Below are 26,266 nucleotides of genomic sequence, written 5' to 3'. Positions count from 1 at the left end.
AGGCCAGTGAAGGAGATTATACGGTGAAATTGTGAATTGATAACACATCTTTCAATTAATTCTGAATCTTGCTGGATTAGGTGCATTTTTACCTGCAGAGGACGCGCCTAACCACACAAGTCCCCCCCTCTGCTTTTCTGTCCAGCCAACCGATTCTGCCCTTATCATTCGCGGACTTTTCGGGGACATTGTAGCCGATTTGACGTCGGGATGAGCTCCGATGAGTTTAGAAAAGCCTCTGATAAGACGTCGTATTACAAATGGCCCTGTAGAAATCACATATCTGAGAGATGTGCTCTTCAAAGTGGCCCGGGGAGAGCAGGCTTTAGCTGCATTCTGGATCTTCGCCGCTCCACGGTCCTGGCCTCAGCCCACATTAAACTGCATAAGCACGAACACTAAAACAAAATGATGTTCATTAAAATAAACCTTAATGTCTTTCTCCATCAGACACTCACCTGCTGTAGACTTCACTGCTTCCAAGCATCCTTTCGCATGTCTCCCCTACGGCAACTCCCAGCCACTAACACTCAAATTGAGACGCACTATCTCAAGTCCATCGCCTTGAAAGACAGCTTTCCAAAAAAAAAAAAAAAAAAAGAATAGAGAGGGAAAAAAATGAAATAAAAAGCGAGTATAGGAGAACGAGCGGACGTTTCCTGCAGATTTCCAATGAGTTTCACCAGAACGCCAGTACCGCGGTTCTGAGATGACAGCTGTAGTTAAAGCAGGCAACACACACACATATACACACACACACACGCACACACACACACAAACAGCGCTCTCCTCCCTCGGTACCGGGACTCCCTGTGCGCCCGAACTCGTCCGATGATGAATGCGGAGAATAAAGACGGGATGCAAATGGCAGGTAGAAGGAATCAACTCCCACGCAGCGCTCTGGCTCCTTGATGCAGTCTCTCCTCAGCCTCACCACACTGTGTGACTGGCTGTCGTCAGTGGCACAGGCAGCCCGCTCGCTGGAGGGAGGGACGGAGCTGATCGGCGGAACGCACTCTGCCCGGTGTCCTACCCAACTGTGTGTGTGTGTGTGTGTGTGTGTGTGATGTTTTCCCCAGTGTCTGAAACGTACGCAGTCTACTCATTTGCTGAATTATACGTTTCTACGAGTTTTCTTATCTAACCTCTTATCTCCAGATTTGTCTGAACAAAATCCAGGCTCCCGTCAGCGCGCACGCATTTACGCACACGCGGGCGCACGGGCGCACGAACAGAGGACACATTTCAAATCCGAGAATGTGTACCGTGGGTAATGGCTCACATTACCCAGGCGAGATGCAAATGTTTCACCGACACGCTGCTGGTAAATAAAGAAATAAAATCAGATTTTAGTCTGTGGGACTGGAGTGGAGACGGAGTGAGGGATGGGGATCTGGGAGAAAGGAGCAGTTCCTCTTTTGAGGGCCTGATGGCACTGTGGGCTTCAGATGCTGCAGACAAATACACACACGCACAGCCTCTTCCAAGAGGCGGGCCCGGGAGTAGATTGTCTATTACACATCTGATTCTTTCTCTGTCCCCTGCGATGTTTAAAGCGGATCTCAAACACAATCACCCAGAGAGTGCAGAGGGTTTTAAAACCAGGAAGGAAACACACGTCCCATGCTCTGACCCTCGTCCAATCTAGTGCGTCATTGTCTTTAAATGTGATGCCAGACTGAGAGAAGATCAGCTTTATTAAGTATGTGAGAAGGCGGGGAATCACTTGTTTCCAGTTTTAAATGCATTTTAAGGTTATTTTAGCAGCTGATTGATTGAACCCATTTGTAACCACTTCCCACTGTACATTGATTTGCTAAGGTTTGTGGGAGAAGCGCAAATCAGATGGATCAGTTGTGCAGTAGGTATTTGTTAACACAACTGTGAGAGGCCCCAGTTTATCATTAGTCTGCTGCACTTGGGGTGGAAAGCTAAAGGTTGGCGTGGATGTGGAGCACACAGTCAATACGAGCCCATTCTCTTACAACAATTAAAGATAGTTTATATATATATATATTATCTGTTGATTTTAAGATAGCCAGGGTTATAATAACAGTCAACTCAGGTATTAATTTTATCTTTCCAATTCATTGTGACTGAACATTACAGACTTTTATATTCAAATGTCTGACAGCAGATGGAATATGCAAGAGGAATATGACTGATTTTGGACATCAGCTCTATTTGTTTACAAGCACATGTATTTATTGGATGTTTTGCTGCAGGTAACGCTAAACTTTGGACTTGTTCCAGGGTGATACCTTTTTCAGTAACATGATGACCGAATGCTATTGTTAGCTTGTTTATGCTTGTTTTTTCTTTCATTAAAAGTGTACAGTGTATTGCATGTACTGGCCAGAATATGATTATTATCTTGTTTATCCTTGGGGTTATTTTATATGAGAATATCTAGTGTAAAATACAAATTAAATGCCCATTCCAACATCTGCCAAAGCTATTATAAAAACTAAATCTTTTAAAATTCACAAAAAAAAAAGTGTCCTTGGGTTCTTGCTATGTCATCCAAGTGAATTGGTGTGAAGGCAATGGTGACAACAGCTTTCAATAGCTGTTACTATGCAGTGACAAATACACCCACTGGCGACTTTATTAGCTACAGAACAGCTCTTCAACTGCTCATTAATGCAAATACCTAATCAGCCAATCACATGGCAACAACTCAGTGCATTGTTGTTCAAATGATGTTCAAATTGAGCATCAGAATGGGGAAGAAAGACGGTTGTTGGTGCGAGACAGGCTGGTTTGTATTTCAGAAGTGCTGATCTGGAATTTCCACACAATGCCATCTCTGGGGTTTACAGAAAATGGTCTGACGAAGAAGAAATTTCCAGTGATTGGCAGTTCTCTGGGCCAAACTGGCTTGTTGACACCTTAAAGGTCAATTTGGTTCATTTACCTAATAAGCAATGTTAGTAACCAAAAAGCAAAAACAAAAAGAAAACATAACAAAGTAAAAATATTTGTTTCAAGTAACAAATTAGTAACAGTTAAAATACTCATTTTAAATAAAGTCAAAATAGTTAATTGATTTCTCTCACTTTCTCACTTTGTGTAAAATGTTGTCTTTGTTAATTTAATTTAGATTTGGTAATTTAATGAACAAGCAATAAGTGAATTTAAAAAAATCTGTGCTGTGTTATTGGTTATTTGTGTAAACAACTGTTTGATACATTTATCAAACATTCTTGATAGTTCTGTAAACTTAAGCAACCATGAAATTGTCACAAATGTCTATTTGAACAATTTACTCTTCAAACTGAGAAAAGAACTGTAATTGTTAAGATGATGAATTTGTTTACTAGTGTCGGTACAAAACCATTGTGGTTCATACTGCTTTCAATTGATTGGAACAGCAAACTCAATGAAGAAATAATTATTTTAGAAGAGATCGTTTTATCTCGTTTTATGGATGTGATAAAATCCACGTTGTCAAAATCCAAGTACCCACTCTGCAGCATTTGTAGTTTCATAATGGGGAAGCTGTAGTATTTCAGGTGCCACTTTGTTCAAATCACAAACGTTTTAATGTCTAACAGCGTGTGTTTTAATGGCTAATGATTTGTCCTGAAAAAAGAAAAACTCAAGTTTTTTTTAAGAACAGATGCTTGATGGGTGATTGCATTGAGTTTCTGATGCTAGTCGAATGCAGGCTAGCCGGGATGTGACGTCAGGACTTATTGGAAGTCTACTAATAACGTGTTTGTTTTATTTTTTTACTAATTAATTTAGTTAAATGAGTTTTAAAAATTATTGATTCGATGAAATATTTTACGTTCAGACTGCAAACCAGAATAACATCTTCAGACAATAGTATTTAACCCCAAATTCAACGTCATAGGTCTAACCTGCACCATCTAACACATGCATCGCGTGCATGTTTTCACTCGTAGCCGACAACAGAGAAAATGCCACTAAAGTATTTGTCTGGTGGTGTTAAAATGTGTCTCTGTCCTTCTTGCATCCTCAAACTTCTCTGCACAAACCCTCAGAGCAACTTAAACCACTCAGGCATCACAGCTACATGTGAATGTCATCAGCATCAGTTCACGCATGGCCAAGGCACCCTTGCTATGAGTACAGGGTATTTTCTTTGTGTTTTAGAGCCATTTCCCACTGCCTGGCTCTGAAACCATTCCGTAAGCGAAGATGCAGGCTTTTTCTTTCCAGATCACTTCACTAGTAGTGATCACATCTAAACTTGGATAGATACTTTAGACTACAAGCTAGTTGACATTATATTTCCCTCATGGATTTGACATTATGGATCAAACTTTTAAAATGTCTCGGATAACAATGCTGTGCAACGTGTATAATCGGAGTACATGTGAGACGACATTCAGCTGGTTTTTGACATTTTTTGTTAAAAAAAAAAAAGCAGCAAACATCTCAGAATGTTACTGTTGATTAAAAGAAAACATAGATAATGAGGGGGGAAAAAAAACAACAGAAAATTAGCTTTTACAGGATGAACTTCATGGTAGAGAAGAGAGGAGCTAAGTTCACATTCTGTATCCCAGGCTGCTTCATCTCCTTCGTCTCCACCCTGCTAAGAGCTGCAAACAATAACAGGGGTAACAATGGATACCTAGTGACGCCACAGGCTTTGAAAGCATCCCATCAATAATTAATGTGGTGTGCTGTGTTTCTCAACACCAGCACGCATGCTCGTCTTTATTCTATAGTTATGCTGTTTCTTGCTGTCTCTTCTCTGTAAGAGCTAAATAGTTCTGTAGTGAGATGATAAAATAACCATTTGCTTGTCATGATGGAATTAGCCTGTTATTCAGCAGGGAGGCGGTTTCATGAACTTGCATACGAAACGGTTAATCTTGCAGATTAACTGTACAGATAAGTCTCAGCTTTGAATATTCATCAGTCCCATTCTGATATTACACATCGTTACAATGCGAACTACAATATTTCAAGATTATATTGAAATACAGATACATTTTAAACCTAAATTGTTAAATATGTCCGCATGAGAGCTTCCACTCTAGCAAAATTAATTTTCCCACTTTGCCAAATTAAAGTCCGGTGTTCCAAATGGATTTTTCCCCACAGTGGGTGACAAATGGAAACTTAAGACTGCAATCCAAATTGTCTTCAATGTCTACAGTGAAAGCAGAATCCATCTGTGGTACACAATCATCTTTTGTCCCTGTACTATAATTAGGCATAAAACACGACATTCTGGCGCTTGATTTGGAGCTAACCGTATTACTTGAGGCTGTCCAGATGTTTATGATATTTTCAGCCCCTCTGTACATTTAGACTAAAATAATTACCAGCAATTATGTTAAATACAGTAAAGGACAAGTAAGGTTTGGTTTACCAAACAAGGATCAAACAAACAAAAAAAAAATGTTCTTGAGAGAAGGAACTGCAAGCCATTTTCAAAGTACAGCAGGTACATTTTCTCCAACACACAGACACAACTGCATACTTTTGATATCTTTGATACATTTTATCTTGTCACAATGCCATTTATGACCTGATTGTTTAAATGTTTATCAGCTGTCAGACTTGAAAGTAGGTGTCAGGTTTAAAGTCAGAATAAGCCAGTGTTTAAAAGTCGATTTGAGAGACTGATGAGGAGGTTGTTAGCAGAGTCACAATGAGACATGGAGTGTGAGAGAGATGACAGAGACATCGACTTGTTGAGGAGGCGGACAAAGGACAGAGGTCTGCGATTGATTTTTGGTCTGTAGACTTTTCGAAAGATTCTCCAATCCTTTTGCAATGGGAGACTTTGTATTTAAGCAGTTTGTACAACTGAACGAAACCCTGACCTGAGCTGGCCCAGATCCAAGACGGGAAAACCCTGAATGAACAGCCTAAACTGGGCCACACAGAAGGACAGCATGGACACTGAACCAAACTTCAGGAAGATGCTAGTGTCCAACGTATCACTGGTGACCAGGAGGTTGGAGATGAGCTCAAAATCTAACTTATCCAGTCGGACTTTAAGTCTAACGTCCTGAAGTTTAGAACTTGCACGGCATTACATGTACTTGTGCTTAACACTTTCTTTTTTTTTTTTTTTGAGTAACAACTGTGTTAAATATAAGTTACAGTGCTGACTGTGACAGTCAATATTGTAAAGAGGTGAGAAGAGAAAAAGCATGTGAAGGTGTGGTGGCATGTTCCAGCAACAGACTGAGAAGTGAATGCGTTGATGGTTTGCAGCTAAACATTTCAGGTGGTTTTTGAAAGTGGAAAAACACACAAAAAACTTTTTCTTATGTCTTGTGCAGCACCCTGAAAAAAGAAAGGGGAGAAAAAGACATTCTCTCTTCTTTTTCAGGTTTAAACAACAGTTTGCACCATGCTGTGATAGCAGCCCAACTCTAGAATTGTAGTCTTTTTCTCTCAGCACATGAATTGGATAGCTCTTGATAAAAGAAAGTAACCGAACCCTCCCGCTGGAAACAACACACAGAAATTCAGCTTTTTTGAAAGTGGACCCTCTTTTTTATGAAATCAATGTTTAAATAAGAAAATATGGAATTTTTTGTACTTTTTATCAACATGTGAAATCAACAGAAACAGACCTCCTCTGTACACAGTTAGGCACTAGATTACACTCAGTCGTACTGGCACAATTCCATGTGAACACGTTTAGCTGTGCACTGTGATTCCAGGACCATGAAGAGCCACTGATTCAAAGAGAACACAACAGAAAACCTGCTTGCCATTCCGTTCAGAACCACGGACACAACCAGATGGAGGCAAATGCGTCTACGGCCACAGGAACGACACATTTCTCTTGTAACAGCAGCACAGGCAGAACCCTTAGATACAGCAGGGCCAAATCATGTGCCATCCTGGACTTTACTGTATTTATTCCAGTCAGCAAGCAAACGCTGTCTTCTTGTAGCAGCAACTCAAACTGATAAAGCCCAGACATTCTGCTCATAGGCGTGAGAGGATTAAAATAAACTTGGACTGCTTGGTCAAGTCAGTTTTATGATGGTTATTCAAGGTCTGCAAGGTTCAAAATTATTCATGCCTGGCAGGTGGACGCCGCACGTTACAGCGAAGAAAATGGCTCTGGCAAAAACACACACTCAATGCTGAATTTATATAATAAACAGCATTTCCATTGCTGGGAGCTCTTAGGTCATGCTAGACGTTTCTAAAGAGAACTGACCATGTGAAACCTGTTTCATACAATGCATGCCTTTATAAGTTTTTCATTTATTCATAGGTTCAACTAACACCTAAATCAAAAACACTCGCCGACAGCTTGCAAAAGCAACCCAAGTAATGCCACAGCAAGACCAATCAATCTTTTTGTGCTCTGCCCCTTGTGGTCTTTATAGCAGTGGCTCCCTAAAAGCCTCTGTTTTACCACCACCTAGCAACATGCCAATCCCACTGACCTTTAAATTGAATCTACTTTAGTGGCACAGTCACTTTTTACATTTTCTGAGCTATTCTGGTACTTTCTTGGCAAAAAGTCGAAGCAATAAAGATTTGTTGTATGAGAGCGACATTCTTCATCATTGCCAAATTCACCTTATTAGTGTTCATCTAGAGAGGCAAGGGTCATGCACATGCACACACACACACACACACACACACACACACAATGGTGGCTGCCATAGAGGGTGGTCATCTTAACCACTGGGAGAAACTCATGTAAACCTAGTTTCAGATTTTCTACTGTATATTGATATTTTCATTTGGTTTTTAAAATGAGGGGCAGCTTGGACTTGTATCATATTTTCAATCCAAAAAACAACATAAAGTAAGACACGCTTTTTCAACTAATAATCTGACCTAGTGTTTGGATGGATTTTAATTTGAGATGTTTTATATCATTTAAACTTCGCTTCAAAGATTTGCTTCAAAAGTGCTATAAATTACATTTTGCACATTTTACAGTTACATTATTCCAAAATGGGAAAAATATTTTTTCCTATCAATCAACACATACTGACAAAGTGAAACCATATTTCTAATACATTTAGAAAATTATTAAATCAAAAACTGAAAAATCATATAAAAACAACAACAACAATGATTGGAACCTTTGTTCTCTGTGGACCTCAAAAACAACATTTTGCGGTGAGGCACAAATCAGGGTAACAGTGTAAAAAAATTTCTAAAGCTTTGAGTCGCCTCGACAATTTTAGATTGGAATAAATCCAGAACCACAAAGACTCTTCCTAGAGTTGGCTATCCAGCCAAAGTGACCAACGAGGACCATTGTCACAGCGGCAAATTAAATCACTTTGACGGAGCTTCATAAGTCCTCTGCAGTGATTGGAGACTCTGACAGAAGGACAAATATTTCAGCAACGCTCCATCAATTGAACTGTTATGCAGAGTGGTTCGATGGAATCTTGTAATTTGCCAAATAACATTTATAGGACTCTAAAAGCACAAGAACAATGACCCAAAGTTAAACTTCTTGGGCGGAAATTCAAGCACTATGTTTGATGAACAGCAAGTACTGCTCATCGTACGGCTAAAACCATCCTTATGGTGAAATACAGGAGTGTTTAGGATCATGGCATAGCAGGGACAGAGAGATGGATCCTACATTCAGACAAGGATGAAGACAGCCAAATGCAGAGAGTTCCTTCAAGAAATCACGTTCCAGACATTAAGAGACTTGAGTGTGAAGCCAAGGTTCAGCTTTCAGTATGCTAATGATCCAAAGCATAAAGCCAAAACAATCCAGAAGTGTCTTCATGACAAACCTGACTATCCCTGAGTGGCCCAATTAAATCCCAGACTTTAACCCCCATTAACTTTCTGTGGAGAGACGTGAAGATGGCCATTCCCCATCCAATCTGATGGAGCTTGAGAGGATCTGGCAGGAAGAATGGGATAACCTGCCTAAATCCAGATGCGAGAAACTGAAGAAACTTATCCTAAAAGATTTGGAGCTGCGAAAACTGCAAAAAGGGCTTCCAAAATTTTTCATTTTTATTGATTTGCTATTTTTCTTAAATTCAGTTTTTAATTTATCAGTATGTATTATAGTGTGTAGACTGACTAAAGTATATATTTTCTTAAACTTTAAAATACATTTTAAATGTGGTAAATAATCCAAATAATGTACGTATCTACTCTACTCTACTGCAACTGTATATATTATGGGGAGACAGGCAGAGGAATCTTGATATTTTATGCTTTACAGAGGACAGTAACATCTATACATTTATTGTACTTTCATACCATCAGGCCCAGAAGCTGTCGTAAAGATTATTTCCATAATGCCTTAGAAATAGCCGCACATGCTCAGTTTCTCAATTACACACACACCCATCATACATCATACATTGACCCACTCATTGTCACTCACACTCATCCTCACAGTGGCTTATTTGCCTTGACTAGTATTATTGTGCTGCCATGTGAAATGCCTTGTGCAGTGAAAATGGAAAGCTGTGTATCTGGCAAGGTTGGAGGGGAAAACTACCCTCAATGGGCTTTGGATTGCCAAGGTCCTGACTAAGCATTGTAATATGGGCTTGGAGGCAGCGACCAAGTGTGCAAGGAATTGGATTTGGCATTTCTGACATCTGTTTTTATCTTTGCAAATGCATAATGTATACAAATACACTCCACACCCAACAATCATAACACCCTCACATAACACATTTAGTGTTAGTTACTTTCAGTTTGTAATAAGGCATCATTGGATAAATGCTATTTTAATGACAAGCAGTTTAATAATATAAAGTTGCAAAGGTGTCAAAGCAACATGATGAAGAAATGTATCAAAATAATGAAGAGAGGGTGGTGGTACACGAAAGGATAATAGGTGTGACAGTTATAAAGATGAAGAAATATGAACAATGAGCAGCTAACTACCCAGCAACAAAGTACCTATAATCAAGGTTATTACACAGTAGCACACACAGCATGGTTCCCACGCATGTGCTAGGAAAGACAGCTAACTAATTAATATCTTCTTTTTTTTTTTTTTTGGTAAATAGTGTAATGAAGAACGACTGCTTCACAGTACTTTTTCTTCAAATGACATTAACAAAAAATCTCTCCTCAATTTCAAAAAGATAAGATTGGGCTTACTAGTCACACCGGTTGCTGTTAATTATATCTACAGTTGTTCTGCTAAGCCAGTCGTCAACACTTCTTAGACTTCAGTGGTTTAGATTTCCTACAAAACAATTGGCAAGCTGCTGCTTTCTCACTGCTGAGCCTCACTGCTGTGAAGGAAAGACTGCAAAGAAAAATGATGCTCCCATGCCACTTGCACACACTGCTTTGGGCAGACTATCATTCCCATTAAACTAATAACAGTTAGCTTCTTATCTCACAATGTCTTGGCAAAGTCACTTCCACCCTTGAACAAAACACAATGTCTTTGAATGCTGGGGCTTAATCTATCACTGAAGCCCAAATGAGACTGCATAATCCTCCGCAATTTGCCTGCTTGTATTCTACATTATCATTGATGTCTACTGTGTTTTTTTTTTGTACATAAATGTCTCTTTTTGGGGACGATGATGATGTTCTGGAACTTCTGCAGAAGGCAAAAGTTTTTTTTTTTTTTTTTTTCCATCTTACTGTTTAAACAACAAAACCACCACATTTACATCCTAATGATGGATGACAATCTTAAAGCCTCTCGGTCCCAAAGCATAGTTTAAAATCCTAATGTAAATATATACATTTTAATTAAGCATGTTTGAGCCATTGGAGTTGAAAATATCGGTTTTAGACAGTCTTTTTTAAATATAGAAAAATCATACTCAGTTACAGACCAAAGGGTGGGTGACAAGCCAGATTCCCTTTCTTGACAAACAATTATGTGAGAATTTTCCTGTATTGATTAAATGCCTGTTTCTTTAATGCTGTAGTCATCGAATAACAATGTATCACAAGCCAAAAATGTGTCAATTTTCAGGTTTTTTGGTCCTTTATAATGGGACTAGACCAAGTCTGCCCCAGTAAAAATTAGTTAATTAAATTTATTGTTTCATTCACATAAAATAAATTCTGTAAGTTATATCCAAACTTTCGGCCTGTACCTACAGGGGTCGCCACAGCGGAACGTGTTCCGCACCTTGATTTGGCATGAGTTTTTATGCCGGATGCCCTTCCTGCTGCAACCCTCCCATTTTATCTGGGCTCTGGATCGGCACCCAGGCGGCCACTGGAGACTGGGCCCGCTGGCGGAGTGGGATTCGAATCCGCGTCCTTCTGAATCCCAACCCAACGCTCTACCACCGAACCAGCAGGCCCCGTAAATTCTGTAAGTTATATCAATGTCCCAAAATAATTTTCAAATAACATTAAGAACATAAGGGTTTGAAACTGAAGTCCAAATAAATCTAAATATTTTAAACAGATGTCCCACTGTGTAGAAATACATTTAAAGGCAACTTCTTGACACTGTAATTTAACAGCTCTGGCCAAATCAGCCCAACCTGGGATGGGTGATAGTTCCAGGCCTACTGCCACAGAAATCAGTACATTTGGCAGGTTGTATGGAGTCCTAATGGTCTTCCTGTAGAGTAAAAGAAGCATCCAAACGATTAGCCTGGATGGCTAAAAATGACAAAAGTGAAATGTTGTAAAAGAATAATTTATCTGTGATGGTACTTCACAGGTATAGGTAGATATAACTGGCATGTTCATTACAATTGGTACATTCTGTTGGACAGTGTATTTAATGGACTTTTGTAAAAATGTAATCTCTCAATGTCTGACCAGCATGGCTGCACAGCTACTTGACATCCTATGAGTCCACTTGTCCAGTGGCTGCTTTTACTTAAGTCAAGGCCTTTTGGAAATTCACATCATTGTATAAAATCCTTAGGATTTACAATGTAAAACCTTATACTGTATAATCCCTTACTTACAGCAGGTTTATCAGCCCAAATAAATGGAAAAAGTGCATACCGGTTTTAACCTTAAAGTTAAACTTGATACATTCTTTGGTTGTAGGCAGAAACAAACCAACTATGACCCTGGAGTATACCATTGTTTTAGCATATAGATGAAAGATTTAGGAATCTGAAACTGCATCTGCTGGGGAAGACACTAGTAGTTGGCTGTATAGAACTCTTACCATACATTTAGTAGTTAACAGCTGTAGGTGCCATTTTATCTTGTAAAACGAGCCATTTGGGTTTTTGTTTTGCCAAAAAGAAAAATGTGTTTCCTTCTTGACAAGCTATTATGAGCAGTGCATTGGTCCCATGCCCCTGCAGATATTCTCCTTATGGCCTCTGAAACAATGGCTCCATTTTTATTTATTTTCTTGATCTGCAGGGCACCATCCATCATTTGTGATACTTGCCGGTCATTAGGTTGCACAGACACAGGCTTCCTGACATGAGAACTCCCTGTAAAAGATGTTATCAACCCTTGAACCTTTGTGTGTGTGCGCACAGACAAACTCACAGCCACAAACACGTTGAACACAAAAATACATACAAGCATATGCACACACGTACAAACAAATCTAATCTCACCCTGAATCAAATCCTGTTCTTTTGTTTGTCAGACAGTAAAGGAAGGAGAGGGAGGTGTATTGCTTTTGGGGTCTCATCCCCACCACTTCTCAACACCACTATTCTAAAGGTAGAAAGATTTCAATCACTTTATAGCTGCCACCATGGCTTTAGTAAATTGTTGCCAGACAAATCCACGTCCATCCGTTGAGTGATTGGATACTGAGAAAGGTCAAATCTCATTTTCTCTTCAGCTTCTGACTGCCGGTAAATGAACAGACATTCGGTTTAGGTCTTTATTTTTCCTATATGATGCTGTGTTGCATCATAAGTCAAGGGCATTTAATGAGTACAATTTTAGTGTAGGGTAGTGTGGAATGTCACAAATCATTATTAAAGCCTGAGAGTATGAACACGACACAGTGAACTAATGTTTTTTTTTGTTGCAAAGGCTTCTTCTAAACACATAGATGGTCAGCTTCATGTTTTTTGCTGATGTCACATACATAAAAATGCTTATAGAAGCCTAGTTCCTGTGGGTTACTTTCCAATGCCTGCACTCTTAATGCTTTCAATGCATTTAATACTGTGCTAAAAGGCATGAGTCATGAAAAAATGATGAGCGAATGCATATGAGGTGCATCTCTTTAAAACACCCTCAAAAGGGGCTATTTGATAACAAAACCAAACTGGGAAAATTCCAAGGAAGACGTCGAATAACTATAGTGAAATACAGCCGATTACTGTATAGTGGCACCTGCCTTAAACACTTTTATCGTCTCCTTGTACTGTATCGATGCATTAGTGGCTTTGCAAAAAGGAAAAAAAAAAGGGTAACATGAGTAACACAATGTTTTTACTATACAAATGTTCTTTTAGTCTATTTGAACCAAGAAAAAAAAATTACTGTGCAGTTTGACACAGTGTTGGTCACACTGAACATACTTCAAAATACCAGGCTATGGGTTTCAACGTTTTTACCTATTCCATTATTATCCATTCCATTATATTATTATTACTATTTTAAAGAAATATGTTGGATCTTGAAAGTAAAATGTCCATTCAATGAACATTTGAAATTGAATAATGGACAGTAATTATTTGTGTCAGTTTCAACTTATTTCAAAGAAACACATTTAGGCATCTCTGAAGCTTTTGATAAATTATGTGAGGAAGAGAATATGAGACTGAAATCCTTTAGTAGCTTTGTGCAAATAATTGCATTTTCAGCTATCCCAGTGGGACCTTGTCAGTGTCTACTTCATGATTCTTTGCCGTTTGTTCTCTTTACTGTGACATAAAAACACTTCAACCATCCTATTCATCCAACATTTCTCAGATGACCCCTCCTAGCTCTCCGTATATTGTACATACCGCATTAACACTGGAATAGAAAGTCCTATCATGTTGTTATTGTGACCTCCCATCTTTGCAACAAGACAGACCTTCTTGAAAACTCTGAAAACTGTTTGTCATCTGCTGTACATTAGAGCTCCACTGGGGCATCAAACATCCATAGCTTCTAAAACATCATTTGCTTTCAGCAAAGAATACAAATGATGCAGGATTTAGACATTTTCATAATAAGCAAATGACAGACAGTCACTTTGAACCCCGCACACAAACTGTATCACAGCAAAAATGCCTGGTGTTGCACTAAGCTAATGGTTTGCATTGCTTCATTTCAACAAGGTGACAACATGGACTAAGTTTGTTCCCCCTCAGTCAGTGGCTGTCTGGGAGCTAAAGTAAATGAAATAATGTACCGTATGTCTTCTTATATAATTATAAAACTGTCAAGCTGTATATTTGAAACCTGTAATGAAAATAGGACATTTTGATGCAACATTATGTTCGATTGTAGCTCTGTTGTTTAGTTTTTTTTCCCCCCAAAGCAGAGAAAAGGAGCCATTAGAAATACCTCCCTTACATTTCATAGATGACTGTCTCACCTATTTCACCTTGTGAATTTATGAAAAAAGAAAAAAAAAACTAATAAGAGACATTTCAGAAAAAGTTTACAATAAAATGAGTCTGAAATGAGAATCACAACTCTGCCTCTGAGCTGTAGAAAAGCAGTAAGATTTTCTCACTTCTTCTTGGGAAGGCTTGTTACATTACCCCTAAAATATCACAACACTAAATGTGAACCATTAGAAAATAGTTGAGAGTAACTTAACGCCATAATTCATTTGTATCAAAGTGGTCTCATTTTGGAGAGAATTGATATTTTCCCGAGTAATTAAAAGTATCCAGATAGAACACATAGGATTCCTGTGTCATCATTTCCTAGAGGATAAAATCTTCTTTTATCTGTTTTTATTTTCCCTAGCCTTTTATCGGGTTAGATGCAGCTATGATACAACATAACTTTCACAGGAACATGATTACAGGAGTTTCAGCTGAGTAAACAGACAATAGCAAATGAAACCTCTTCAACTTCTCCAGAATGTAAGAGCAAACACATAAATGTTTGGGCATATATATGTGACCACACACACACAAACACACAGGGAAAGAGAGAGAGTGAGCGAGAGAGAGAGAGAGAACGAAGAATCCAAGCGAACTGTGGAGAGGTTGGATACAATACATATTGCATTTCGCCTGGCCAATGCATTGTGTCAGCAGAATCTCATTATTTCCATGCCTCTATTTGCTGTTTCTGAGGCAATTATTAGTTGGGGAAATGCTAGCTCTCTATTGGGTGGCTTTATTTGTTCCAGGGTTATGGCCATTTCTCAATGTGTGGCTCTGAGCAACAAATCAGTCCCCTTGTGGTGTGTTTTTGGGAGAATGAATAGGGGTTGGGGGGGTGGGGGTGGGTCATTATTAGCCATTTTAGTGACAAAAGGCCAATGCTGACATGGCTACTGGGACTTTAAGTAACTGACTGACCCTTCTTTTCTTTTATTAGGTAATTAGAACAAGCTGAACTCAACCACACTTAGCAGGGTTTAGCCAGAAACAGCACAGGGAGCTTCAGTTTGCCACAATCCCTTCACAGGGCTTCTGATGTAATAATTTCCTCAGTGTTCAGAAGGCTAAAGGCGCTACAGTGTCAGAGGAGATGATTAGTTTGCTTGGCTCACTAGTGGGTCAAGATCCACAGCTTTCAGCCATGTGTTTTTAAGCCGGATGCCCTTCCTGCTGCAACCCTCCCATTTTTTTAAATCTCAGCTCGGGACTGGCACCAAGGTGACCCTTGATGGCTGGGCAGGGCCACACCTAGTGGGGTGGGTTTCGATCTGGCAGCCTTCTGCCTCCCTGACAGGCCCTTGGTAGCCACGAGTGGCCTTAAAGGGCAGCTTCACCAATTTTCAACCTCCTCCCCATTGCTTTAGTGTAGGGTGTAAATATATAATTATATTTTTACATTCTCTTTGACTTTATTTTAAAATATTTCTCTTCTTCTGGCTGAAAAAAGCGTCCAGATGACATCACCCGGAGGAGTTTTCACATCACTAGTGGTTCAGATAATATCGCTTGGAGAAGCTCTAGAAAAGCAGGTTGACCACGGTCACAACCTCCATGGTGTGAGCAACGAGATGACATAATCGGAACTGAAGGTTCCTCCAAGTGTTGTCATCTGGAGGCCTTTTTTCAGCCAGAAGCAGAGAAATATTTTAATATAGGAGAGTCAGAGAAAAGTTTAAAAGCATTATTGTATATATAAAGCCTAAACTAATGGTATCGGGAGGAGGATTGGTGAAGTTGCCCTTTAACAGAATCACTGAGTTAACAGCCCATCTAAAGTTGCTCACAGAGAAATGTGTAGCTTAATGCACCAACAGTAATACCTCATAGTGAATAGAGACGAGGTATTGATGTGATAATGTGGCTTGATTGATTCTTTCAGGAAGTGTGATCAGTGAGATTTCTCTGTGTGTGCTACGCCATGTCTCTCCCTCACACATAAGTCCCGTCAGTAACAATAGGTACATCCTCATCTCTCTATCAGACAGATTTGGATATTAATGTGGACCTTAATGGCAGCAAATAAGAAAAGGCTGTATGAGCTGTTTTTTTGCTTTATTGATGTAGTCTATTTTAATCAAGATCTCTCTCTCAGTAGTACAAAGTAAACATAACACAAAGGTGTAAAAACAGGGAACTATCACTATCTGAACACATCCCTGTGATCCATAGTGGTGAAACGCTAATACACCTGTTGAAGGGCAGGAAGTTGATTAAGAAAAATAACAGCGTCAATTTAAAGGAAGAATGCAAGAAAGAATGGAGCAGGTCTATTGCAATGGGAAATGCTCAGCAAAACACTGGAGCTAAGGTGGTGGGGAGGTAGAGAAAGAGAATAAAATAGACCAGTTATCTGTGTCTACAATATTATTTAGGTAGTTTTATTTATTTTGGTATTATTGCGGTTGATTGGTGCCTGTATGGTAGTAAGTAGGGTAAGTTTGTTCTTTGTGCAGCAACATAACGTCATATGATGTATGTGCATTTACATACATAACTTTGGTTAGAAAGCAAAAATGCTTTGGTTTGCACTAGATTAAGAACAAAAATGTGTTTTGCATTGCATTACATTATGTTTTATACCCTTTTCTTGGCTTTATAATTCATAGTGAGTGATCCTATTTTGTTTCATGAGTGATGTGTGGCAATATGACCCCGACATTATGTGCCAGATTTCCTTGACTGTATCTAGTAAGGAGCTACACTTTTCTGTTCTGTGAGTATTATTTCCCTCTTCACCCTTGGAAGACCTAGCATTTAGTGTTTCCTGCCTCAGAAGAGCTGTTAATAAAGTAGCAGGTGGCTTCTGCAGCACAAGGAGACTGGGGTGTTAGGTACATTTCATTTATAGAATTATGGCTGACACTGATGAGTGAAATGATGATCAGAGGTTAATTACATGTCTAGATTGAGTAGATGAAAGCCGTGTAAATATTCAAACATTTCTGCACCTGTGATAAATGAGCCTCAGATTTTATGCTAACCACAGTTAAACCAATCCAAACAAGAAAGGCACCGTCTTCTAGGGAACTTGTTAGTCAGGGTATCCTGCATAACACTACATTTAAAATCTATGCATAATCCTATTACGTATTCTAGTAAGCCAAACTATGACAAAGTGATTTTTTTCACGAATGTGTGTAAATTAAATCACATGGCATCTACAATACTTTACAAGGAGCATGATGGTATTGCAACAACACATTATCGCTTCCAATAGTTTACTAAATTACAGAAAAGTTGGGCCATTGTGTACAATGTAAATAAAAACAGAATAAACTGATTTGCAAATCATTTGAAACCTGTTTTTGATTGTACGGTAAATAGTACAAATACAACATGTCAAATATTAAATCTATAGTACATGATGTCATCAAACCACAAAGAAGTTAGAGTTAGAGCGGGAGTTAGAACGCAACTACATCAAACAAGATCCAGAAACTGGGCCCTTTACTGGGCCCAAGCTCATTAAAATGAATTGAAGTGAAGTATTAAAGTGTCCTGCTGTCTGATGAGTCAACATTTGAAAACCTTTTTGGACATCATGGACACCATGTTGTCCTTGCTGAGGAAGAGAAGGACCAGAGCACAGATTAAAAGTTGGAATTTGTGATGCAGCCAGTCTTTTTTTCAGGCTTGCTTCAGCACGACAATGACAAACCATATGCTGCACATATTACAACAGCATATCTCTGTGGGAAAAGAGTCCAGGTGCTAAACTGACCTGCCCACAGTCCAGATCTGTCACCCTTTGCCTCATATTGCACAACATGTTCTCAAACATATGACAAAGGAGGTACTAAAGTGTTGAGAAGCTAAAATCCCATAACATGTAAGAATCTGAAAAAAAAAAAAATCAAAATGCCTCATCTAACCACTAAGACAACTTATTTCATTGATCAGACCAATAAACAATTAGCACAGGATTGTCTCCTAAAGCAGCACCACGTCAGTCTCCACAGTTATAAGAGAACCAAGGAAAGCTGCATGACTCAGTTGGACCAAAAGAACATGTTGCAGTGCCAAAGAAAAGCCATCAAAAATGTTCTGCCTAACACTGATCCACTTATCCTAACATAACCAAACTTCCATTTGCAGACTTCTCTTTCATTTGCATTGAAATTCTCCCAGTCATTTATGTACAATGTAAAATCAATTCTCCCCATAAACAGAATCCCATAACCACTTTTTCTTAATGGGGTTTCTTACACTGTTCTCTTGCATTCACTGGAGTTTTGACTCAGCACTAAACTCCTGACAACAGTTTCCTTTTCTCTCACAGGGAGGAAACAAATAATTACAAATGTCATCCCCCAAATGAATGCAGACATGCCGTAGCTCAGCCTCATTTGGCCAATCTGGGAAAGATGACTGACTAAGAGGGTTAGGGCCTTTCAATTTTATACATTTTGACCTTTAATTACTCTCCCTCATCAGACCAATCACTGTAAATACCAAAACATTGTGCAACATTTATTGCCCAAGCATTGTTATTCAATTCACAGCTGTTTTGTGGCGTGTATTTGTTAAAAACCCGAGTTTCGTCAGTTACTGATGCACAACGTAAAGATGTAGGTTTTCTCGAAAATTGAATAATGTTGTGGAGGACATCTCCCCATTTCTTATCTGATGAACAAACCAAGGGCCACGGGCAAATAAAAGAGGAAACTAAAATTGTGGATTTCTGGGAAAAGTCTGCGGGGAGAGTCAAACAGTCACACAGTATACGAAAATTTCTAGTTGAAGGCTGAAGTCAAAGAGGGACTTGATGCAGCCTTGGCAGGAATCTCAGAATTAAAGGTGAGACAGGTCACCACAAGTGTCCTACTGATACCAAAGCCAATAAACACTTGCTGCTCCCAGCTGGAGAGGAACCAATGCCACGGGGAAGCAGCCGGATTAAAAGGTCTCCTGAACGATTGACAGGGCAAGGTGGGCTCAGCAAAGTGTGTACAATGACGCATGCTGTGTCACCCTGCATTAACAGTGGCGTATAATGTTTGTCAGCTGAAAACACTGCTATTACTGCCGTGTGATTCTATCCCCTCAGTAAAATCCACAGAAAGGTAAGACTCATGTGTTTCCCAGGGAAGAAACTAAATATTGTTGATATTAGTCAAACTGGCCACCTGACTGCATGGAGGACAAAGCATGCTGTGACTTTCTCTTGAAGCCCAAAGCTCTAAACTGACTGTTGTTCAATTTATAAATTAACAGTTTGACTGCTTGATTTAACTCTTCACTGCTGTGAAGATTACTACTGTGAACAGACCACTGTAATTATCACATTCAAGCCTTGTGGCAGGTTAAATACATAAATAAATAAATAAATAAATAAATAAGAAAATTAAGTAAAATCTTTTTTTCCTCCTGATGCTGTATTTGTTAGGGTTGAAATCCAAAAAACAAACAAAACTTAATGCTAAATACTCAATTAAAGGTCTAAATTACAACATATTTTCACATATGCTACCTATGGAATTGTTGGTCTTTTGCTTCCAAATTCTGCCCTTTCACTTCCCAGTGACACACATGTTATATGTTGGTCCTTTAGGACATGCTGCACATGGGCCTCACACTGCCAAGTGACTTTTGCTTTGACATATGGATCATCATTATGCAAATGCGACAAAAATAAATACTCTAAATACATTTTAAATTGCTCTTAAAATGATTCCAGATTGTGAGCTTTCTAAAAGCAGCTCTTTGTGTATTTTCCCCCAGTACTCAGCCTTTTAAACTTTTAAACTTTTTATAGTTAAACACAAGTGCATAATTCATTCAGGCCTTCTATTTTTTTTCACCAATTAGTACAATCCAATTTTTTCTCTGTGTTTTTTGTAAAGGCCTGCTTCACCAGAATGAAAAGAAGATTTAGTGTCATTATTTGTAACTGGATAAATCTCCAATTCGCCAATGCCACACCTTAGATGTTGATACATGCGTAAATGGCAGTGAAACCGCTGCTCGTCTGCAGGACCGGAACAATATGTTTGTAACGCAAACATAGATGAAGGGGAATAATTAACAGTGGTGACTGTGATCCTGTTAAGTGGGCATCAAAGATAGATGAATTAAAATGAATAAGTAATAATGTAATAAACTGACAGGATAAAAATAATGTAATAAACTGACAGGTTTACATGCAAGTGAAACTCAAGTTTGAAATAAGTGGCTTTTAAAAGGCCAAATGTGTCACTTATTCTGAAGTTCTCCCATTGCGTAATACTGGGGCTCCACATCGTGCACCTACTAAAATCTTTAATGGCTGTGCCAATCTTAAATGTGACCCTATATTTAATCCCGGCTTCCCAGACGGAGCAGAACACATTTAGTTCTTGTGTCACCTTTGTAAACTAGCCTTTGTACTAAAGAAAGGTCTGATTGTGACCTTGTAGGGACATTTTGTGCAGCCTCTTGAGTCTGACTTTGTGCTTTTCTTTAAGGTTATTGACACAATGTTGTGGCATGAAAGAGCCTTGGAACAAACAGGCTGTATAATTGCTATAGTCCTTTTTAAAGTCTCAAGGGTCTTAATGTAATTCCCACGATAGTGCCATTATCCAGCATTGCCTTCTCCTTCCTATCATGATATGCTTAGAGCAAACAAGCAACTGTGTGTCGAGGAAAGGATTGGAAGCTGCACTCAGCAGATTGTGGTCTCCAATCACCCTGGTGCATCTCTTTTGCAATCCATTCATTGATATTTACTCTTTTTCCAGTGACCCCCTTTACAGATCATTAAAGCACCTTTGGCTTGAACTTTATTTTGACACAGCAGTTGCCCACCGACCACTGACCCCCACCTCGACCATCGAAAAACCATCCCTCATGTTCGGCAAAAACAAAGCCCAACAAATCGCTTCTCAATTGGGAGTAAATGATTCTTTCACAATCAATACTGTTTTTCCTCACGTACGACACATTAGTTACTGCCACTTGGTACCGCGGCAGGTTATTTGTCAAACATGGTTCACGTATGCATTTGGGAAGGCTGTATTTCTAGATTGGTTTCCCAGTGAAAAGGAGCAAAGAGACTGAAGGCTCATTTCGACTTCAAAGTGGGCATGATGAAGAATCTAACATTACATGTGCTATTAAACACTCTTTAACCTCACACAGAACATATAAATCTTCTGCATGCAGGCGCCTCAGAGGATGTCACCTTGATAAGAGTGGTGAGGACCACACAAGCCTTTTCACACTCCAATTTACTGACTGTGCCTCTAATGGATGCTTCCTGTGATCTGTGTCTTGTATCATTGTAGGTAACCGCAGTGTTGTCCCTGTCGGGTGTCCTCATCAAACTCACTGAAACCAGTACTGGGACACCTAGTCTCATTAAACCAATGTGCTGCTCACTGTAACTTGCCACGCTTTGTTGCCAGCAGACAGAATAATTGGTGGTATCAATTAAGGTCTGCTCCCTGTCTTAGCATCGCACCAACACGCTTCGCTGCTCTCCAGAGTGGAAAAGAACAAAGGACGTCCAGCTCCACCTGAGTAAGACTCCAACCAGTAAATTAAGAACTAATTATGTTGTTCATAAAGATACACTCAAGTCATCAAGTATGGACAAACATAACTTTGTGGTAAATATCTTTGATTCCTGAGGTTTTTCCTCTGAATCTCTAAATTAAGCCTATCGTTGGCTCTACCTAACCAAATGCATGCCTCTCTAAAACAACTGCCCATCTTTTCAAGCTGTGCTTCTGCATATGGAAAATACACAGGGATACAGAATTGAAAGTAAAAATTTCAATTCTTTATAACCCCCACCCCCTCCGTTCCTCCGTTCCTTGCTGTTTTGGGTTTGCTGAGCTAGCTAAAGAAAAAGTTGGCCGCATGTATCAGCCACATTTGGAGAAGTCTTCGAAATATGACAGGATTGCTACAACAGTGTGATACAATTGGTCTTCAAATACAACCTTCAAAGGATGCAGTCCATGAATGAATACACACCTACTGTCTGAAAAACAAGAATGTAGCTCATCTTGATAAACGTATACGGTATCTGTGCAGTCACAAAGCAGAAGGATGGATATGTGTATTTCTATTGTGTGTGAAAAGTTACACAGCATCCTTAATGTTAGTACTCAGCAACAGCTCTATTAACCTACATCATCTTATGCACAGCAAACAGGTAATCTACGGTGAAATTATTTAGAAGGCTTAGTCCAGCACCATTAAATTTGTCTCTCTATTTTTATTCCCAGCAAAAGTAAAATATTGCTGCTCTGTAGAATCATACTGTTCGTTTCTGAGGTTTTAGAATGATTATCAGTTTTGCCCTATAAACACAATATTTGCAGCAGAAGCAGCAGCGGCGCTGCTGAAAGCACTGGGGCCAGAGACATCACAGTGAATGCAGAAGTAGCCCTGGATAATTTCAGCATGAAAAAAGACTTGACCTAGTCTTAAACAGTGAGGTGCTGTTAATAAGGCCACATAGAGCAAATTAATGAAAGTAGTAAATCAGTTGTGTCGTCTTTCTAAATTCTTCTTATTAAATTACTCTACCTTGGACCACCTCCCAAATTCATTCCTGGCTATGCCCATGATGTGAGGAATCAAAACTTCTTTCCATAGGAGATTTACGTTCCGGCACTGGGGATAAATAAATAAAAAAGCAATTTCTTGACTCTGTTTCTCTGTAACACTTCTACTCCTGACCTTGAGGGAGTGGGGGGGGGAATACGTCTGTGATCATTGTCTCTCTTATTCCCATTAGGCTACGCTGGCTTCAGAAAATAGGCTAGTGCTTGAAGACGCAATAAGCCATGCTTTCTAGGATCATAACTATTGTTTGTTGTCTTTCCATTGTATGAGACAGAGATAGAGAAAAGGTTTTTTGTTTTTTGTTTTTTTTGCTCAGTGAATTCCATGTCACAATTTTTTCAGTCATCAGCTTTGATCATAATGCAGCAAAATCATTACAAATCCAAAACAAATAAAGCGAGGTGGCAAGAGGAAAACAACATTCAGGCACATGATAAGAACCTACTAATCTAAACTAATAGGATATCATAGGTCCCCTACTGAGCCTTTCAAATGGTATGATACATGCAACTTCCCATTCAGGTGTGCTAAACCAATTAGTTTTGCATGAAAACAGGTTCTGGGTAAAAAAGGTAAAGCCTATGTGTTTATAAATGATGATTTCATACTTGCTGTGGGGGAAAACTGAAAGAAAAAAAATAAACACCTTTAGCAGAGTCTTTAATTCAAAATGTTTTTTTGCAGCATGGGCAGGCAGGGTGGCGAAAGAACGGTCAGCGCTACCTGCTGGCTGTGGGCTTATATGTCACGTTTGCATTTTCTCCCAGTGTTTCCATGGTTTTCCTCCAGCCTACTTTGAAATTTAGGCATAACCCCTGTCTGTAATGTTGGTATTTGAGACTTTTGCCAAAGCCAGCGTGATTCCGTGAAACATTCACATGAACATTTATATTAACACACATTCTTCCAAACGCCCTGTTTGAAAACATGGGGATTGAAGTAGAATCTACCAAAGAAATACAGTGTGAGCAACAGCTAGGCCACGCACAGTAGGGTAATATAAATGTACCTCCCAAATTTGAGCCAGTAGTCTGCCAGGAGTCAAGGAGACAGTACAGTACAATTTATTTGAATGAGTCCAACAGAAAAAGATAGTACATCACACCCAGCACCACTACAAATGCCACTTGAAGTGCGTCATAGGTTTTGAGTAGTCTTTCCAGGGAAGGTGGTAGAGAGAAACCACACTTTTTGCAGAATGCAGCAAGGTCATACAAGAGAGAAGACAGAAATTATTACAGTTTTGCGTGTGTGTGTGTATGTGAGATGTGGGGACGCATTAATCAGGTCATAGAAATGGTATAGTTTGCTCCTGTGTAGTAGAAGATGATGCAGTTAGTGGAGGCAAGGTTGTAACTGATGGAAATAAGTTTCTATTTCCCGTCTCTTCCTCTAAAATCACACTGAACAACAAATCATGAGTACACAGCAGCTCTCTCTGACTGGGCTACACCCCTCACTGAAAGCTTAGTTTCTCTCATGCGTAGCCTCCATACAAATAAATACAAAGGTGTTTAGAGCCTGTAAATACAGTATTTTGATGTGAATGGTCCATTCAGAGATTAAAATGGCCCCATTTACAGAGTTCAATCAAGATTACAGCTGACTTCACAAGAATAAAAGGAAGGTAACCTGGAAAATAAAAAGATTGACCCATAACCAAAAGATAATAAGCTAATTCAGGCTGATAACAGCCGATGTGTCCATCAACAGCTATGTCCAGTGAAAGTGTTTGACCTTGAACAAGATACTAAAATCCCACTGGCTCCATTATTGTAAATCAGGCTTGATGAGAGCATCAGCCAAATGTCAAAAGAGAAATGAACATAATGAAAACTACGGGTCAAATAGGACTTATCATCAAATCTTAATGGGGGAAAAAAAAAAATCTCTTATTGAGATTACTGGAGCCATCAACTGCCTGATGTTTAGAGACATGGCTGTATGGTTGCAGCTCATTCTGGACTTCTCAGTCTATTTTCAATTTTCTTTTTCTTTTTTCCCCTTTTTCTTTTGTGCTTGTCTGCACTTTCTGTCAAAAATGTACTGTAATCCACAAATATAGATTAGATTCCTTTTCTCGACTTCACATTGCAATTGTGTGTCTTGGTAAACTGAAGTACTCAGTGTCTCGTCTGGTAAACGCATCAATTTTTTATGTAGAATCTGCTCCAACCTCGGATGAGGCTGAGTAGTATAATCTTTGGTAATGCACTACACCCAGCAGTAAGAGGGGTGATAACGTTTGTGTGCACTCATGACTTTGCAATCAAACTAAAAGCAGAATCTCACCACAACAGTGACCACGATAAGACTAAACCTGCAGAAGAGGAAGTGGTTGCACACCCTTGATTTTAAAATCTGTAAATCCAACAAACAAACAGAACTCAAACTATTTGAGAGCTGTACTCAGTTCAGTCCAGCTACACCTTTCTGATCCTTAAGCTTTGAACTTATGATACAATTTAATAAAAAAAAAAAAAATATTATTATAATAGTCATCCCACTCCCTACTGTGCTTGCTCATTAATTTAGTAAACACGCAGACGCCAGACTATCAGCTGCTCTGAGCAAAATCCTTGTGGAAATAATTACAAAGGCCATTGGATATTCAAGATTAATGACTATTGAATGTCCATTTAGAGGACCATCAAAACATACATCACAAGCAATAGATAATCATTCCCAGGGACATTTTAATATCACTCCCAATAACAATGCAGGTATAATATACACACAAAGAAAACCCTACAAATTGTAGGAAAACAGTATGTATTTGCATTTCTTCTCCCGCTGAGTGTCACAGTGTGCTGACATTTACACAGATAATACTTTAAATTCCAGTCCTGGTCTATTGTGCATCATCACAATCGTGTGTCTGTATGTATACATATGTTTACATACACACACACACACACACACACACACACACACACACACACACACACACACACACAGACAGTATGAATTTACTGTATGTTTTCATGGTGACAGCATACAGCAGCTTACACCAATAGAAAACAAAGCATAAATTGTACATTACAGGAATGTACCTGTGCATTTCAGGAATCTTAATCTGCTTTTTATTTAATTTTTTTCTATCAGCACTGGAGCCTGCTGGCTTGCTTTTGATTTTTTGGTACATGTTTGTGATGCCTCAATATAAGTTTTAGTTGTTTTTTAAATATTCAATGATAAGAAAAAAAACTTTGAACTTTAAGCACAGTGATACAAAACATTCTGAAAAGAAGCTTTAAACGTAATGTAAATATGTA

The 26,266-nt window shown here is 39.0% G+C and overlaps 1 protein-coding gene across 4 annotated transcripts in view; it reads right to left on the bottom strand.

Moving 5' to 3' along the window:
* Positions 1-26,266, bottom strand: part of lingo1a (leucine rich repeat and Ig domain containing 1a) — a 120,104-nt gene that overhangs the window by 25,208 nt on the left and 68,630 nt on the right. Inside the window, exon 1 of one of the 4 annotated variants that reach the window (XM_067502522.1) lies at positions 459-1,300. The exons of 2 other annotated variants lie outside the window; for them this stretch is intronic. The gene's annotated coding sequence lies outside the window, so the exon portion shown is untranslated. Of the gene's footprint in view, positions 1-92; positions 391-458; positions 1,301-26,266 lie in introns of those variants that run through there. One more of the 4 variants, XM_067502525.1, reaches the window with a different exon arrangement.

The sequence above is a fragment of the Channa argus genome, chromosome 4 (genome assembly GCF_033026475.1).
Source record: "Channa argus isolate prfri chromosome 4, Channa argus male v1.0, whole genome shotgun sequence".
NCBI lineage: Eukaryota > Metazoa > Chordata > Actinopteri > Anabantiformes > Channidae > Channa > Channa argus.
This window is presented reverse-complemented; position numbering and strand designations above follow the sequence as displayed.